Source organism: Ovis canadensis, chromosome 13, assembly GCF_042477335.2.
Source record: "Ovis canadensis isolate MfBH-ARS-UI-01 breed Bighorn chromosome 13, ARS-UI_OviCan_v2, whole genome shotgun sequence".
Classification (NCBI taxonomy): Eukaryota; Metazoa; Chordata; class Mammalia; order Artiodactyla; family Bovidae; genus Ovis; species Ovis canadensis.
The window spans coordinates 92,644,794-92,662,247 of NC_091257.1; the positions used below are offsets into that span (position 1 = coordinate 92,644,794).

At 43.2% G+C, this 17,454-nt stretch overlaps 2 protein-coding genes across 20 annotated transcripts in view; one reads left to right on the top strand and one right to left on the bottom strand.

Moving 5' to 3' along the window:
• Positions 1 to 4,265, bottom strand: part of STAU1 (staufen double-stranded RNA binding protein 1) — a 62,251-nt gene extending 57,986 nt beyond the window's left edge. For 5 of the 18 annotated variants that reach the window (XR_011248285.1, XR_011248284.1, XM_069548785.1 and 2 more), the window contains exon 1: positions 3,813 to 4,120. The gene's annotated coding sequence lies outside the window, so the exon portion shown is untranslated. Of the gene's footprint in view, positions 1 to 3,812 lie in introns of all 18 variants that reach the window. The other 13 variants (XM_069548791.1, XM_069548795.1, XM_069548800.1 and 10 more) reach the window with 12 other exon arrangements.
• Positions 2,497 to 17,454, top strand: part of DDX27 (DEAD-box helicase 27) — a 50,467-nt gene continuing 35,509 nt past the window's right edge. Inside the window, exons 1-2 of one of the 2 annotated variants that reach the window (XM_069548776.1) lie at positions 2,497 to 2,799; positions 2,992 to 3,126. The gene's annotated coding sequence lies outside the window, so the exon portion shown is untranslated. The remainder of the gene's footprint in view (positions 2,800 to 2,991; positions 3,127 to 17,454) is intronic. The other variant, XM_069548777.1, reaches the window with a different exon arrangement.

Sequence of the window (17,454 nt, forward strand, 5' to 3'; positions counted from 1 at the left end):
AAAATTCTCTAAACTTGTTTTTAGGTGAATCTGCACCAACATAACAACGGTAGCTTGTGAACTTTTCTGATTGAAAAAATAACTTTATACAACAATTCAATGAACACACATATATAATACATACACGTACATAAGTGAAACAGAAGTTCTCTAAATAATTTCGAAGGCCCCAAATCCTAGTCTGAGAGAAATAAAGCAACTCCAAGAGCTCTCATTTGAGGGAGAGAAATTAATATTTCCCCAAATTGAGCAATTCTTTGTTACTAAGTAGAACATCAAATATGATCCAGTTTGGAGATTCATAAACTAGGCTTCTAGCATTGATATACGACATCCTACAGAAAGACACCTTTTTCATAAAAGTTTCATCTTTCTGCTGGTGAATTTCACTCTTTCTCCCTCCACCCAGTCAAAGCACATCAAAGAAAACTGCCCCACAAGCTGAGACCCACTCTATGCCTCCGCCCATCATCGTCTTACTGGGAGAAACTCTGGATAAAGCAGCATGCTACAGCTCATGCTTAATAATCATATCCAGATTGTTAATGGCTTAGACTTCAGAATCAGAGAGGGGGAAGCTCCATGAGTCACGCTTATTTCTAAACTTAAGATAATCTGTATATAAATAGGCTTTCTGGCCGAATCTTAAAAGCGAGCACTTTAGTCTGAACAAACGCTAACAATTCCAAATATTTAAAAGTTTTACTTAACGCCTACTGGGAAGCACTATGCATTTTTTAAAACTGTATTTTGTGTCCTTTCTTAGATAGCAAAATGGTTGGGTTTCCCCCCCTCCCTAATTTTAAGAGGCAGGCATATTCCTGCTCATCTCCCACGTTGTAGTAACTAACAAGTAAATTACCTGATTAAGCTCAAAAGTAAATCTGAACAATTGAAATAATGATATGACAGGTCTACAAGTTGAAAAGTGTTCATAACCAGAATTTCAAAACAGTAACAAACACAATATTCCTGTCAACCTCCAGTCTAAGAGAGATCTCTTTTTAGATGAGAAGGAAAAACATGAATATCCATGCTGTGAATTCATTCTTACTTACGAAATTGGTTTGTAAATACAGCAGATTGTGGGAAGTGGCCGGCCATCTTTAAAAAATAATTCACAACAGTTTTGAAATAAAATATCCTTTGCTTAATTCTTAACCTAAGGTGATAGCAGCATATTTACACAACCACTGTAAAGAAACTTTGGAGGTTTCATAATGAATTATTAACTGTACTTTAACTTTTGACACAAAGCTTTTCTCCATTAAAAGTGGTTTAACAGGTAGGACTCCATCAAAACAAGATTAGGGATATATGTATTTATGATTGCTTTTCAATTACAGTCATTAATAGCTCAAGAACTGTTGCTATTGTACACAAAGAAGCAGGGCAGCATTTCTGATAGGTCTTTGAGGGTTGTTAAGTTTTTTTTCCCCCCTGATATTCAGTAATCATGTATAAACAGAGATAAAGAAGCCCAACAAACAAAATGAGAACTATGATTCCACTAAAAGTAAACCTTGTGACAGATTAACAGTCTGGGGCAATCTGGTAAAATTGTATGATATTCAGGATTTATTTCAAAATAACCTAGTTTGGGGGAGGGGGTACTACATGAAGCAAGACTGACCTTGGCTATGAGTTAATAATTATCAAATGTGAATGATCAATTCAGGGGCTCCTCTATACTATTCGACTTTTGTATGTTTTCCATAATAAAATGTTTTTTTAATTAGATTATCAACTGCAGGGTTAAAGTCATTTCCCTAACACTACAATTTTGAATATGGCAGAAAGCATGCTTTGTATTGCCTGTATAGCTGTTTCTAGAGAGTCATCTGAAGACTTTAAATGATTTCTTGGATGTAAGACTATCAGAAAATTCTAGGAAAACGTCAAAATCCGGGAGGCCACTTTGCATCCAGTGTGTTACTGAGAGATGGGTGTAAATCAAAAGAGTTTAAGTTCAGAAGGAAACGTACTACCTAAAACAACCCTATGATATAGGAGGGTCCAGTCAGCAGAGCAAACAGACCTTCCTCACTCTTCCGTAAGTTAGAACTCCCATAAACTGAGTTTCCTTAATAAAGGGGACAACTGTACAACTGAAAACAGAATTAAAAGAAACTCAGTATCTTCAAATCAAGCTGCTGTTTTAAAAATCCCACTTGCTGGAAGGGAGGCTAAGGAGGGAAGGGATATATACACACACACAGCTGATTCACAAAGTTGTACGGCAGAAACTAACACAACCGCTGGAAAGCAATTATGCTCCAACTAAACAATCACCACCAACAAAAGAAATAAAAATTAAAAACTAAAAATCCCACCCGTGACCAGGATGACTGAAGCTCCCTCCACCACCCCACTGTATTTTCAGTTTTGACTTCAACAAGCTGCAGTGCAATCTACCTTTGGTAAGCACACTGATTTCCTGAAAAGTCCAAAATCAACCAAAAATCTGGTCTCTTTTTCCACCACCCTCTAAACGATGAAAGCGACAAGCCGAAGAGCAAGAGTGACCTTAAAAACGTCCCCACAGCCAGAGAACAGAGGAAGAACAGAGGGAAGCACACATCTTCGCCCGAACAGAAGAAAACGTCCACAGAAGCAACACTGCAACACGGAGGTGGGGCAAGGGCTTAAAAGCAAAGCCGGCCCGCGGGGACGGAGGGGACTTAAAAGCAAAGCTGCGGTAAGAAGAAAAAAAAAGTTAGAGATGCAGCGGCAAGAAAAGACAAGACATTTTTCCAGCTCCGGACACGGACACTCTCCCTCCAGAGCCTGACAAACACAGTAAGTGCTCCAGAATGGTTTGCTAAACTCAACGAAACTTTCCCTGAAATGGAATGACAACAAGAAGCAGGATGATGGGCAGAGGGAAAAAAAAAAAAAAGGACAGGTTGCTCATAGACTTGAGGGAACTGGTGAAAATCCTGCAGTTGACTCAGCGGAGGAGAAGGAAATAACAACACTTGTCTTTCACAGGCTGCCGGCTCACAGACTGTCCCCATGAAACGGACGCCCCTTTCAGAAGTTGACCACCCCAAAACAATGCCCCGGCGCTGGCGGTGGGCACGAAGCTGAAACGTTTCCGCCTCTAAGGAAACCCAAAACGGGTAGGTAGGTCAACTCTGGTCCAATCTCTACGCATTAAGTTAGACCCTAATATCACGCTAATCAACTATGCAGGCGACACGCTGTGGGTCTGGCACCCTGATAAGCGCTTCCCACGCCCCGTTTCACTGAACCCTACCAGCCTTCGGAGGGCAGGGACGGCATTCGTCCCCTTTTTTTAACTAACCAAAACACAAAAGACTTCCAGCGACTTGCCGAAGGGAGGGGGACAGTGCTGGGATCTGCCCCCCACCCCCGGCGTCGGACACCTGGGCCACGCTCGCATCACGCTCCACAGCCGGCTGAGGTGATCTGGGTGCCCCGGACCCCCAGGGACTGGAAGCAGGGGGACGGCCCCCCGCACCCTTCCCGCCCCGGCCTCGAGAATAACTTCAGCAACGCCGCGCGAGGAAAAGCAAAGAGGCAAGGCGGCGTGGCACCTGTTTTCTGGGCCCCCCAGCGCGGGACGGAGTGGCTGGGGGCGCCCCGGGGTCCAGGCCGCGCGGGGCGCCCCGGGGCCGGGGGGCGCGGAAGAGCCCGCCTCCTCCGGGAAGGCCCCGCGGGCGGGAGAGAGAGGCCCGGGCGGGGGGAGGCGGGAGAACAAGGCCGAGAGCGCGCGGGCCCGCCGCGGCCTAAGCCCCAGGCGCGCGGCCCACCGGCCCCCGCGGCCCCGTCAGGCCCGGCCGTCTCACCTGGCTGCTGCCCCGGGCTCGTCCCCCGGCCGGCGGTCCTGGGCGGCGGCGAGGAGGGGAAGGAGGAAGGGGCAGAGGAAGGGACGTCGGGTTGGGAGAGGCGGAGTGGCCGCGAAGGAGGCGGGCGCCGCCGGGCCGGGGGGTCTGAGGGAGGCGGGGAGCCGAGCCAGACGCGGCCGCCGCCGGCGCAAACGCTGAAGAACCGCCCCGGCGCCCGCAGCCCCGCAGGAAGTGACGGGGGAGGGGCCTGCGCCCGCCCTCCCGGCCCCCGCCCGTCTCCGTGCCCAGCCCCACCCCCACCCGCGGCCCAGACTACAGGTCCCGGCGGGCGCTGCAGCGGCCGCCGTCACGTGAGGCACGACGGGAGCCGGGCTGTCTGGAGCCGGGTTGGCCCCGCCTGTGCCTCCTCGGCCGGCCCTAGGCTCCCGGGGCCTTGCTGGGAGTTGTAGTCCTCTGGAGATCGGGGGGAGGCGTGGGTTGTCCGCTGGAGCGGAGCGGAGGCTGGGCCTTCCTTCTTTCCTCCTTCCGCTTCGTTCTTCCCTTTTCCCCTTTCCGTCTTCGTCTCCTCCGACCTGCGTTACTCCTTTCTCGCCTCTCAATTCCTCGTTTCGTGAATGTTTATGAAACGCCGGCTACCTGCAGAGCACTGCTCCGAGGGCTGAGAATATAGTGGTGATCAGACAAAAACCCCTTCCCTCATGGGACTTACGTTCTAGGGAGAGTAAAACACAATAAAAGCCCCAACTTTTATAGTGAGTTAAAAGGCAAGAAGGGCCGGGTTTTTAGTTCTTTCGCCGAGTTTTAGATGAACTAAGTAGTGTTTTGCCGCCCACATATAAGAGGTTGAAGTTTGCGCATGGGGAACGTTGAATCAGACGCAGTCAAGAACCGCACACGCACACGTTGTTGGAGGTTGAGGGAACAGTAAAGGAAGGGACTGCTGATGTCCAGGCACGTTCTCTCTTGCTTATTCTAGGACTGCGTCCTTACTATTTAAAAATAGTTTCTCAAAAAATAAAAATAGTTTCTCTATCTCTCTCAGTATCTCTCAATCCAACTATTGCTCAATCTCTCTTGCCAAGGCAATATAGTTGAATTTGCTGAGTTCATGATATCAAGTGGCTGATGGGGCTGCTCCAAACAGTGCTTTGGGACCTTGCCCCAGGCATAGAGGACTCCCTTTTCCGGATGGGGCAAGCCTCCTGACTTTGCTCCTTATAAAATACAAGGAAGGACCTACGTATGGAATTCCATGTATAGCACATGGAATTCTACTCAATGTTACTTGCCAGCCTGGATGAGGACAGGGTTTGGGGGCAAATGGATACATGTATATATATAGCTGAGTCCCTTCGCTGTTCGCCTGAAACTACCACAAAATTGTTAAATCAGCTATGCCTCAATACAAAATAAAAAGTTTAAAGTTAGGGGAAAAAAAGAAAATGATTCAAAAACAATTGCAATAAGAGCTTGTTGATGAGAAAGTAATATTGAGTTAAAAGTTTTATTGTTTTTCCCCATTTATCTAAAAAAGTGACATCTCTCGTTATTTTCCTTACTTATAAACTGTATATAAAATAATATAAGAAGGCACTTTTATGCAGTCTTAAAAAAAAAACAAACATACAAGGAACCTGAATTTTAGGATACCAAAAACAGTCAAAGGAACTTCACTGTCTGTTTAGTACCCATGTAAGACAGTACTAAGCAGCACTGAGATATTGTCCAGCCCTCTGCTGAAGGTTAATTTTTTTTTTTTTTCTTGCTAACTTTCAAGCAATCTGGATCCTATAGGTCACTTGGGTAAAGGAGCACAGAAAGGTTTCCTAAACCCAGTGCTGAGGTCTCTGCACAGACAATCTCTGCAAAGGTTTAAACGTAGAAGGTAGCGTTTTGACCCATTTTACTGTCACCCCTGGTGACCCAGGTGATGGGCCCATGACTTCCAGTCTCAGCTTTCTTCCCTCCTTCTATATATTGAGGGGGATATTTCTCTTCCCCATCCCCCAGCCCCAACGCAATCCTTGGATGTTATCCTATGCCTTGGGCCTCAATACAGCTGGGCCTCAGTTTTCCTCTTAGTTAAATAGGAACAAGTTCCTGTTTGACCTAGGGGTCATGAGAATTAGTTGTTTGAAGACACCCTTTCTCAGCTTCCCCATCTAAAGACTCATAGGACTCTCCTTAGTGTTGTAAAGAATTAAGTATGCTGCTCTGATCAGCGAAGGTGACTAACTGCTCTTTGTTTCTTTTTGGCTGTGCTGTGTGACTTCGAGATCTTAGTTCCCTAGCCAGGGATTGAACCTGGGGCACTGCAGTGAAAGCAGAGTTATAACCACTGGACGGCCAGGCATTCCATTCTCCTTGATTCCTTGAAAAGATATCAAGCTGTATCTTTTCATGGCTTGATGGCTCATTTCTCTCTTTTCTAACCAATACGTGAAATAATAGATATGATCTTTAGATAAAAATCAACCTCTCACAGGACCTTCACGAGCTCTGCGAGTTCCCATTCCTTATTACAAATACATATAATGTAAATTCTGGGAAGGAATACACAGGATTTAGTGTAACTTAATGGTCACAATTCCTCACTTCCATCTTCTTCCTAAAGAAAAATAAGTAATTCCTAAAAATAATTTTATTTTTTTTTTTAGTAATTAGGCAAGAGTCAAGTCTTCTGGCCCTTGGAAGAGAATTTGACTGACAGTCTCTAGGTACAAATAGAGAATAACAAATCCAAGTGACCTACTCCTGAACCCCAGCCAGCCCACGGCTAACCTGTGCCTCAGTTAAATACAGTTCCTTGGTTATACAAAGTGAGAGTTCAAAGTTGTTCTAAAAAAATAAGGAGTATTAAATCTTCAGGTGATTGTTATTTTTCTTTTCTCTCCTTTTCTTTCTTCTGGGTTTTTAGTTTTAATTTGTTGCTGTCATTGTGAAGTCGATCAGTTCTGTCTGACTCTTTGCAACCCCGTGGACTGTAGCCTACCAGGCTCCTCCATCTGTGGAATATTCCAGGCAAGAGTACTGGAGTGGGTTGCCATTTCCTTCTCCTGGGAATCTTCCCAACCCAGGGATCAAACTCAGGTCTCCCACATTGCAGGCAGACGCTTTACCATCTGAGCCACCAGGGAAGCTGTCATTGTAACATTCACATAATAATCTGGGTTTGTGTCATTTCTTTAAAAATGAGGCAGATTTGGGACTTCCCTAGTGGTCCAGTAGGCTAAAATTCCACACACTCTATACAGGGGCCCAAGTTCCATCCCTGGTGGAGGAACTAGATCCTACATGCTGCAACTAAAGATTCCAAGTGTCACAACCAAGACCCAGTGCAGCCAAATAAATAAATAATACATTTTTTAAAAAGGAGGCAGCTTTGGCTGCACAGAGCCTGCTGAGTGGCAACTGTGTCCTGGAGATGAGTACTTTCATTTCACCACAACCCCTCCCCTCCCCACATCTCTCCTTTCTCTTACTACCCTGTTCCTGTTGATGTTTGAGTTTACAATGCATGGCCGACATTATAACTGCATGGACTGAATGCTGGTCTATGGAGCTGAAGACTTGTCAGAAAGACAAGTGAAAGAATCTCTAAGTACAACTGTGACAAGTACGACAGGTGCCGATGTTATGAGGGCATTATGAAATCCCAGTTTCAAGGTTTGGGGAGTGGAGCCTCCAGAAGCGTTGTAGCTTTACCAAGATCCAAGGAGACACGTAGGCGGTAACTAGGCAAAAGCAGTGCAAGTGTTTCAAGTAGGAGGGAAAGCATGTGCAAAGCCCTGTGTTGGGACACGTGGCCCAGGCCCCGTTACTACGCTGCCAGACAAACCGATCCCAAATTTAGTAGCTTGAAAGAACAGCAATCATTTTATTATCTCTAGTAGATCTGTGGGTCTGGAATTTGGAAGGAGCTTGACAAGGATCTTCTAATTTGGGATCTCTAGTGTGGAATGGACCACTGGGGGATACCGTGCTTGGGTGCCGGCTGGGCCTCTGGAAAGCCCATCCGTGTGATCTCTCAATGGGCTACTTTGAGCTCCTCGCAGCATGGCAGCCTCAGGGCGATCAAACTGTTTACTTGGCAGCTAAAGGCTTAAAGAGAGAGAATCCCACAGAGCAAGGCAGAGCTCTGAACAACAACAAGGCAGACCTACACTCTTAATCTGGCTGAGCCTTGGACAGCACGCAGCGCCACATCCACTATAGTTCACTTGTTGTTGTTCAGTTGCTCAGTCCTGTCTGACTCTTTACAACCCCATGGACTGCAGCAAGCCAGGCTTCCCTGTCTTTTACCATCTCCCAGAGCTTGTTCAGATTCATGGCTACTGAGTCAGTGATGCCATCCAACCATCTCATCTTCTGTTGTTGCCTTCTCCTCCTGCCTTCAATCTTTCCCAGCATCAGAGTCTTTTCCAATCAGTTGGCTCTTCACATCAGGTGGCCAAAATATAGGGGCTTCGGCTTCAGCATCAGTCTTTCCAATGAATATTCAGGGTTGGTTTTCTTAAGGATTGACTGCTTTGATCTCCTTACTGTCCAAGGAACTCTCAAGAGTTCTCCAGCACCACAGTTCAAAAGCATCAATTCCTCAGCACTCATTCAGTTCAGTTCAGTCGCTTAGTTGTGTCCAGCTGTTTGTGACCCTGTGAACTGCAGCACGCCAGGCCTCCCTGTCCATCACCAACTCCCGGAATTTACCCACACTCATGTCCATTGAGTTGGTGATGCCATCCAGCCATCTCATCCTCTGTTGACCCCTTCTCCTCCTGCCCTCAATCTTTCCCAGCATCAGGGTCTTTTCAAATGAGTCAGCTCTTCACATCAGGTGGCCAAAGTATTGGAGTTTCAGCTTCAACATCAGTCCTTCCAATGATCACCCAGGACTAATCTCCTTTAGGATGGACTGGTTGGATCTCCTTGCAGTCCAAGGGACTCTCAAGAGTCTTCTCCAACATCACAGTTCAAAAGCATCAATTCTTCGGCACTCAGCTTTCTTTATAGTCCAAGTCTCACATTCATACATGACTACTGGAAAAACCATAGCCTTGACTAGATGGATCTTTGTGGACAAAGTAATGTCTCTGTTTTTTAATATGCTGTCTAGGTTGGTCATAACTTTCCTTCCAAGGAGTAAGCGGCTTTTAATTTTATGGCTGCAATCACCATCTGGAGTGATTTTGGAGCCCCAAAAAATAAAGTCAGCCACTGTCTCCACTGTTTCCCCATCTATTTGACATGAAGTGATGGGACTGGATGCCATGATCTTAGTTTTCTGAATGTTGAGCTTTAGGCCACTCATTGGCCCACTCACTCGGCACTCATTGGCTACAAGCAAAACACAAGCCAGTCCAGACTGGGTTAGGACAATTAGACTCTGCCTCCTGAGGTAGAAGTGGAAATGGAGTTTAAAGGAAAGTCAGGATTGGAGACACAGCAGGTGAGTGAGCAGTATTTGGGAGGTAATTGAAGCCTTCAATGTGGGTGTTAATTGATGTTAACACCTGACAATTATCACTGCTCCAATCTTACAACCCCTTAGCAGAACTTTGCACCTTTATAATTATTCAATTATTTTCTGAGTTTGTTCTGTTTGGCTAGGACTATGTGATCAGCTTTCATGAGGGCGGGGACTTAGGTCACCATGGTATCCCTGACTGTCAACACAATATCTGATACATACAAATTTCCATCAGCTGCTAAAGAACCAGAGCCTTTCTTTCTCTGCTGGAGTCTCTAAAAAACAAGGAACACCTGTAGGATTGAATGGCGTATGTCAAGGTCACCTATACTACATGTTGCAAGGGGAAACTGGTTGAGAACTACTTGCTAGTCAGAGTGATTATTTATGGTAGACTGATTTTCTAGGGCTATTTCAGACAGCTGAGGGATGCAACAAAAGATATAATGAAAGACCCCATTTCCAAAGCAAGAATTATTTAATTCCTAGGAATAAACATTACAATAAAAATTCACAACCTACGTGAGGAAAAAATTTAATAGACTGACCCAGGAAAAACTTCAACAAATAGAAATATAAGCTATGTTCATGGCTAGCAAGAATCTACATTATTAAGATATCAGATAGTTCAGTTCAGTTCAGTCGCTCAGTCATGTCCGACTCTTTGTGACCCCATAAATCGCAGCATGCCAGGCCTCCTTGTCCATCACCAACTCCCGGAGTTTACTCAAAATCATGTCTGTCGAGTTGCTGATGCCATCCAGCCATCTCATCCTCTGTCGTCCCCTTCTCTTGCTCCCAATCCCTCCCAGCATCAGAGTCTTTTCCAATGAGTCAACTCTTCGCATGAGGTGGCCAAAGTATTGGAGTTTCAGCTTTAGCATCAGTCCTTCCAAAGAATACCCAGGACTGATCTCCTTTAAAATGGACTGGTTGCATCTCCTTGCAGTCCAAGGGACTCTCAAGAGTCTTCTCCAGCATCACAGTTCGAAAGCATCAATTCTTCAGCACTCAGCTTTCTTCACAGTCCAACTCTCACATCCATACATGACCACTGGAAAAACCATAGCCTTGACTAGATAGACCTTTGTTGGCAAAGTAATGCCTCTGCTTTTGAATATGCTATCTAGGTTGGTCATAATTTTCTTCCAAGGAGTAAGTGTCTTTTAATTTCATGGCTGCAATCACCATCTGCAGTGATTGTGGAGCCCGCCAAAATAAAGTCTGCCACTGTTTCCACTGTTTCCCCATCTATTTCCCGTGGAGTGATGGGACCGGATGCCATGATCTTCGTTTTCTGAATGTTGAGCTTTAGGCCAACTTTTTCACTCTCCTCTTTCACTTACATCAAGAGGCTCTTTAGTTCCTCTTCACTTTCTCCCTTAAGGGTGGTTGCTGCTGCTGTTGCTAAGTTGCTTCAGTTGTGTCCGACTCTGTGCGACCCCATAGACAGCAGCCCATGAGGCTCCCCCGTTCCTGAGATTCTCCAGGCAAGAACACTGGAGTGGGTTAATGAGATATAATATAGACATTTAATGAGAGCCCCAAAATAACACAAACAGGATTTTGTTTTAGAACTAGATGAACCACGTCTAAAATTCCTATGGAAAAATCAACAAGAAAACATTTCTGAAAATGCCTGACCCCGTAGTGAATGTATCATAAAGCCTTTATTATTATAATTAAGACTATTAGGTACTAGTACCTAATAAGTTCCATGAATCAGTGGAAGAGAAAGGAAATTCCCAGATAGACCCAAACTCATGTTGGTGTTTAATATTCAATAAAGGTGGTATTTCAAACTGGCTAAGATGGATTTCATTCAATAAGTGGTTTGAGAAAACTGCTATGTAGTGTCTTCAAGAAAAAAATAAAGAGTTAAATCCATACTTCAGGGACTTCCCTGGTGGTCAGGTGGCTAAGGGCAGGTCACACTGTGAGGAGACAGAACCCAGACCCCTACTTGGGGAACCTGACCTGTGTTATCTGAGGAGGCTTTACAAATAGCTGAGAAAAGAAGAGAAACTAAAGGCAAAGGAGAAAGGGAAAGATATACCCAACTGAACGCAGAGTTCCAGAGAACAGCAAGGAGAGAAAAGAAAGCCTTCTTATGTGAACAATGCAAAGAAATAGAGGAAAACAATAGAATGTGAAAGACCAGCAATCTCTTCAAGAAAACTGGAGATATAAAGGGAACATCTCATGCAAGGATGGGCAGGGTAAAGGACAGGAATGATAAAGACCTAACAGAAGCAGAAGCAATTAAAAAGAGGTGGCAAAAATACACAGAACTATACAAAAAAGGTCTTAATGACCCAGATAACCACAATGGTGTGGTCATTCACCTAGAACCAGACATCTTGGATTGTGAAGTCAAATAGGCCTTAGGAAGCATTAGTATGAACAAAGTTAGTGGAGGTGATGGAATTCCAGCTGAGCTATTTCAAATCCTAAAAGATGATGTTGTTAAAGTGCTGCAGTCAATATGTCAGCAACTTTGGAAAACTCAGCAGTGGCCGCAGGACTGGAAAAGGTCAGTTTTCATTCCAATCCCAAAGATGGGTAATGCCAAAGAATGTTCAAATTACCATACAATTGTGCTTATTTCACATACTAATAAGGTTATGCTCAAAATCCTCCAAGTTAGGCTTCAGCAGTACGTGAACTGAGAACTTTCAGATAGATGTACAAGCTAGGTTTAGAAAGGCAGAGGAACCAGAGATAAAATGACCAACATTCGCTGGACCATGCAGAAAGTAAGGGAATTCCAGAAAAAAACATCTGCTTCATTAACTATCCTAAAGCCTTTGACTGTGAGGATCACAACAAACTGAAAAATTCTTAAAGAGACGGGAATACCAGACAACCTTACCTGTCTCCTATAAGCAGGTCAAGAAGCAACCATTAGAACCGGACATGGAACAAGGGACTGGTTCAAAATTGGAAAAGGAGTATGTCAAGGCTGTATATTATCACCCTCCTTATTTAATTTATATGCAGAGTACATCATCAGAAATGCCAGGCTGGATGAATCACAAGCTGGAATCAAGATTTCCAGGAGAAATATCAACAACCTCAGATATGCAGATGATACAACCCTAATGGCAGAAAGAGAAGAGGAACTAAAGAACCTCTTGATGAGAGTGAAAGAGGAGAGTAAAAAAGCTGGCTTGAAATTGAACATTAAAAAATGAAGACCATGGCATCCAGTCCCATCACTTCATGGCAAATAGAAGGGGAAAAGTGGAAGCAGTGACAGATTTTATTTTCTTCAAAATCACTGTAGATGTTGACTGCAAACATTAAATCAGAAGACACCTGTTCCTTAGAAGGAAAGTTATGACAGACCTAGACAGCATACTAAAAAGCAGAGACACCACTTTGCCAGCCAAGGTCCATATAGTCAAAGCTACGTTTTTCCAGTAGTCATGTATGAATGTGACAGTTGAACCACAAAGAAGCCCGATGGGAGGGAGGTTCAAGAGGGAGACATATGTATACTATGGCTGATTCATGTTGATGTATGGCAGAAACCAACACAGTATTGTAAAGTAATTATCCTCCAATTAAAAAGTAAAAAAAATATTTTTTTTTTTAAAGAGGGCTGAATGCTGAAGAATTGATTCTTTCAAATTATAACAGTGGAGAAGACTCTCTTGAGAGTCCCTTGGACTGCACGGAGATCAAACTAGTCAATCCTAAAAGAAATCAACCCTGAATACTCATTGGGAGGACAGATCTTGAAGCTAAAGCTCCAATACTTTGGCCACTTGATGCGACGAGCCGACTCATTGGAAAAGACTCTGATGCTGGGAAAGATTGAAGGCAGGAGGAAGTGGAGGCGGCAGAGGATGAGATGGTTAGATAGCAATACTGACTCAGTGGACATGAATTTGAGCAAACTCCTGGAGATGGTGGAAGATAGGGAAGCCTGGCACACTGCAGTCTAAGGGGTCACAAAGAGACAGGACTTAGTGACTGAACAACAGCAACGGGGGACTGGATCCCACATGCCACAACTGAAGATCTTGAGTGCTACAACTAAGACACGGTGCAGCTGAATAAATAAATGAGTATATTAATAACTAAGTCCGTACTTCACATCTTATACCTGGCACTGAAAGGATAAAAGTTTATTTTTGTTTTGTTTTTGCCCATGTGGGATCTTAGTTCCCAGGCCAGGGATGGAACCCATGCCCCCTACAGCGGAAGGATTAATTCTTAACCATTGGACCACCAGGGAGATCCCCAGGATCAAAGATTTAAATGAAAAGAAGGAAACCATGTGCATACCAGCAGAATCCCTGGGAGAATTCTTTTATAACCTTGAAGTGGAGAAGATCCTTTTAAGGATAACATAAAATTCAGAAGCCTGAGGGGGAAAGATCAATGTATTTGACTTCAAGAAGATACAAAACATAATCATGTGAGGTAAAAAGGCAAATGACAAACTGAAGGAAGACCTGCATCTCAATTATAGAAAAGGCGAATTTCAGGAATTCCCTGGTGGTCCAGTGGTTAGGACTGCACTCTCAACACCAAGGGCTTGGATTCCATCCCTGTTTGGGGAACTGAGATCCCATAAGTTGCAGCATAGTGTGGCAAATTTTATAACATGTAAAGAGTTTGAAAATAATATCAATGTCCATCAACCAAAGACTGGCTAAATGAATTACGACAAATTTATACAATGGAATAATAATCAGGGGTTTCTTTTTAAAAAAGGAATGATGAAAGACACCATAAAGAAAATGAAAACATAGCACAGACATGGAAAAAAGTATTTGCAAGTCACATACCTAATAAAGGATTTGTATGTAGAATACATAAGAACTCTTAATGATAAGAAAATAAACCCGAGCGGAAAAAAATGGTCAAAAGAACTGGGACACATGAACACATATAAACACGTGAACTACAAATAAACACATGAAAATATGTCATTAGGGAAATGCAAATAAAACACGCACACAATGAGATACTATTACACACACAACACCACCAAATAGAAGAATGCAGAGCAACAGGAATGCTTATTCATTGCTGACAGGAATGCAAAACAGTATAGCCACTGGGAAGACAGCTTGCAGTTTCTTATAAAGTTAAACATACTTATCATACAACCCAGCAATCCTAGTTCTAGGTATTGATACAAGTGAATTGAAAAGACATTAAAACCTTACACTAACGTTTACTGTAACTTTATTCATAACAGTCAATCCTGGGTAAAGCCAGGATGTCCTTCAGCAGGTGAATGGACAAACAAACGGCAGTCCCTCCATGCAGTGGGACACTGCACAGCAATAACAAGGAACAGGAGCCGTGTGTGTGAAATAACAGGATGAAACTAGATTGTAATTGTATCTCTTTAGATGAGAAAAACAAAACCCAAGAGCCTACAGATGTTTGCTTCCGGTCATATGACATTTCGAGAAAGGCAAAATTATAGGGACAGAAAACAGATCAATGGTTTCCAGGGTTGGGGGAAGGGGACATAGTTGACCAAAAGGCTACATACAAAGAACTTCTAGGTGTTTAAGTGATTGAACTCGTCTGCAGGCTACTGGAGTGGTGGATAGATGACTCTGGATTTTCAAAAACCATTACAGAATGAACTTTATCATATGGAAATGTTTAAAAATCAACAAAGATTCCAAGATGGAATGAAGACTATAACAAATGGATCTCACGGATGGGGTGAGATAAAAAAGCAGCTGACCTAAACATTGGAAAATGGCGTTTGGACTGGTAACTGTAAAGTTAAATGCAAAAACAACTGCATAAAAACACTTGCTTTAAAGTAAAATTAAAAAGAAAAAACACTCGTTCTAGTTGGTAAATTTGTTTCTCATCGGACTGAGAAATCTAAAAGTATTTTGAACTGAATGAAAATGCAGTTGTAACACATCAGAAAATTTGGAAATGCAATTAAAACAATACTTAGAGGAAAATTCTTCAGGCACTCTATCTGTGTGAATCACAACAAAATATGAAAAATTCTGAAAGAGATGGGAACACCAGACCACCTGACCTGTCTCCTGAGAAATCTGTATGCAGGTCAAGAAGCAAGTTAGAACTGAACGTAGAACAACAGACTGGTTCTAAATTGGGAAAGGAGTACGTCAAGGCTGTATATTGTCACCCTGCTTATTTAACTTACATGCAGAGTACATCATGAGAAATGCCAGGCTGGATGAAGCACAAGCTGGAATCAAGACTGCCAGGAGAAAGAGCAATAACTTCAGATATGCAGATGACCACCCTTATGGCAGAAAGCAAAGAACTAAAGAGCCTCTTGATGAAAGTGAAAGAGGAGAGTGAAAAAGTTGATTTAAAACTCAGCATTCAGAAAACTAAGATCGTGGCATCTGGTCCATCGCTTCATGGCAAATAGATGGGGAAACAGTGGAAACAGTGACAGACTTGGTTTTTTTGAGCTCCAAAATCACTGCAGATGGTGACTGAAGCCCTGAAATTAAAAGACGCTTGCTCCTTGGAAGAATAGCTATGACCAACCTAGGCAGCGTATTAAGAAACCGACATTACTTTGCTGACAAAGGTCCATCTAGTCAAAGTAGTCATGTATGGATGTGAGAGTTGGACTATTAAAGAAAGCTGAGCACCAAGAAATTGATGCTTTCGACTGTGGTGTTGGAGAAGACTCTTGAGGTTCTCTTGGACTGCAAGGAGATCAAACTAGTTCATCCTAAAGGAAATCAGTCCTGAATATTCTTCGGAAGGACTGATGCTGAAGCTGAAACTCCAATACCTTGGCCACCTAATGTGAAGAACTGACTCATTGGAAAAGACCCTGATTCTGGGAAAGATTGATGGCAGGAGAAGGGGACAGCAGAGGATGAGATGGTTGGATGGCATCATTGACTCGATGGACATGAGTTTGAGTAGGCTCTGGGAGTTGCTGATGGACAGGGAAGCCTGGCATGCTGCAGGCCATGGGATCACAAAGAGTCGCACACAACTGAGTGACTGAACTGAACTGAGAGGAAAATTTGTAGTGTTGAATGCTTATCTCAGCACAGCATAAAATCTCAATCCTAGTCTCTTAAGAAACTTTCTTAAGTCTCTACCTAAGGTAGAAAAAGATAAAATTAAACCCAAAGCAAGCAGAAGGAAAGAAATAACAAAGATAAGAGCGGATATCAATAAAATTGAAAGCAGGGGGCACAGGTTCATTCATTCAACATTTAGTATTTCTTATATCCATGCATTTTGGGGGCTTCCATGGTGGCTCAGAAGTAATGAATCTTCCAGCCAATGCAGGAGACAGGGGTTTGATCCCTAGGTCAGGAAGATCCTCTGGAGAAGGAAATGGCAACCCTTTCTAGTATTCTTGCCTGGGAAATCCCATGGGCAGAGGAGCCTGGCAGGCTACAGTCGATGGGGTCACAAAGGAGTTGGACATGACTTAGCAACTAAACAACAACACCATGCATTTTTATACTTACACTGCAAATGAAGGCTTTGGAAACAATATTGTTGGGTATATTTAAAAATCTTATATAAATGGCATCATACTATTTGAATTCTCCTATGAGTTGCTTTTTTTCCCTTCAGCATTACATTTTTCAGTGGTTCATTTATATTTATACACATAGCTTTAGTCTGTTCATTGTCACTCCTATAGAGTAGGCATCAAATGAGTATACGGTCTTGTATTTACCCAGGCTTCTCTTGATGGACTTTTAGGTTAGTGCCATTTCTTGCTGTTATAACTAATACTGGTGTCAACATCCTCACGTATCTCCTCATGCACTTGGTAGATTTTACGTTTCCAGTACTTGTAATTGGCTGTTTCACAAAACATCCAGTGAGGTACCCTTATCTAAGGCCTCTTACCTGTTGACTTTTCTAGATTTATGGTAGATATCTTTCTTCCAATGCACCTAGACCTTGGGGAAATTGGGGAGGTAGGGTCACTCATTGATTTGTTTATTCAATAAATAAATAAACAAAATTAGATATTTACTGAGCATTAACTATGGGCCAGACACTGAGAATACTGGAATGAACAAGACAGACCCCTATTCTCATGGAGGTTACATGAAGAACATACTTCTCTTTTTCAGTTTTTGTTCATTTTCTCTTGCCTGTTGTCCAAAAAAATCTTTTAAAAAATTTTTATTTATTTGACTGTGCTGCATGCAGTGTCTTTAG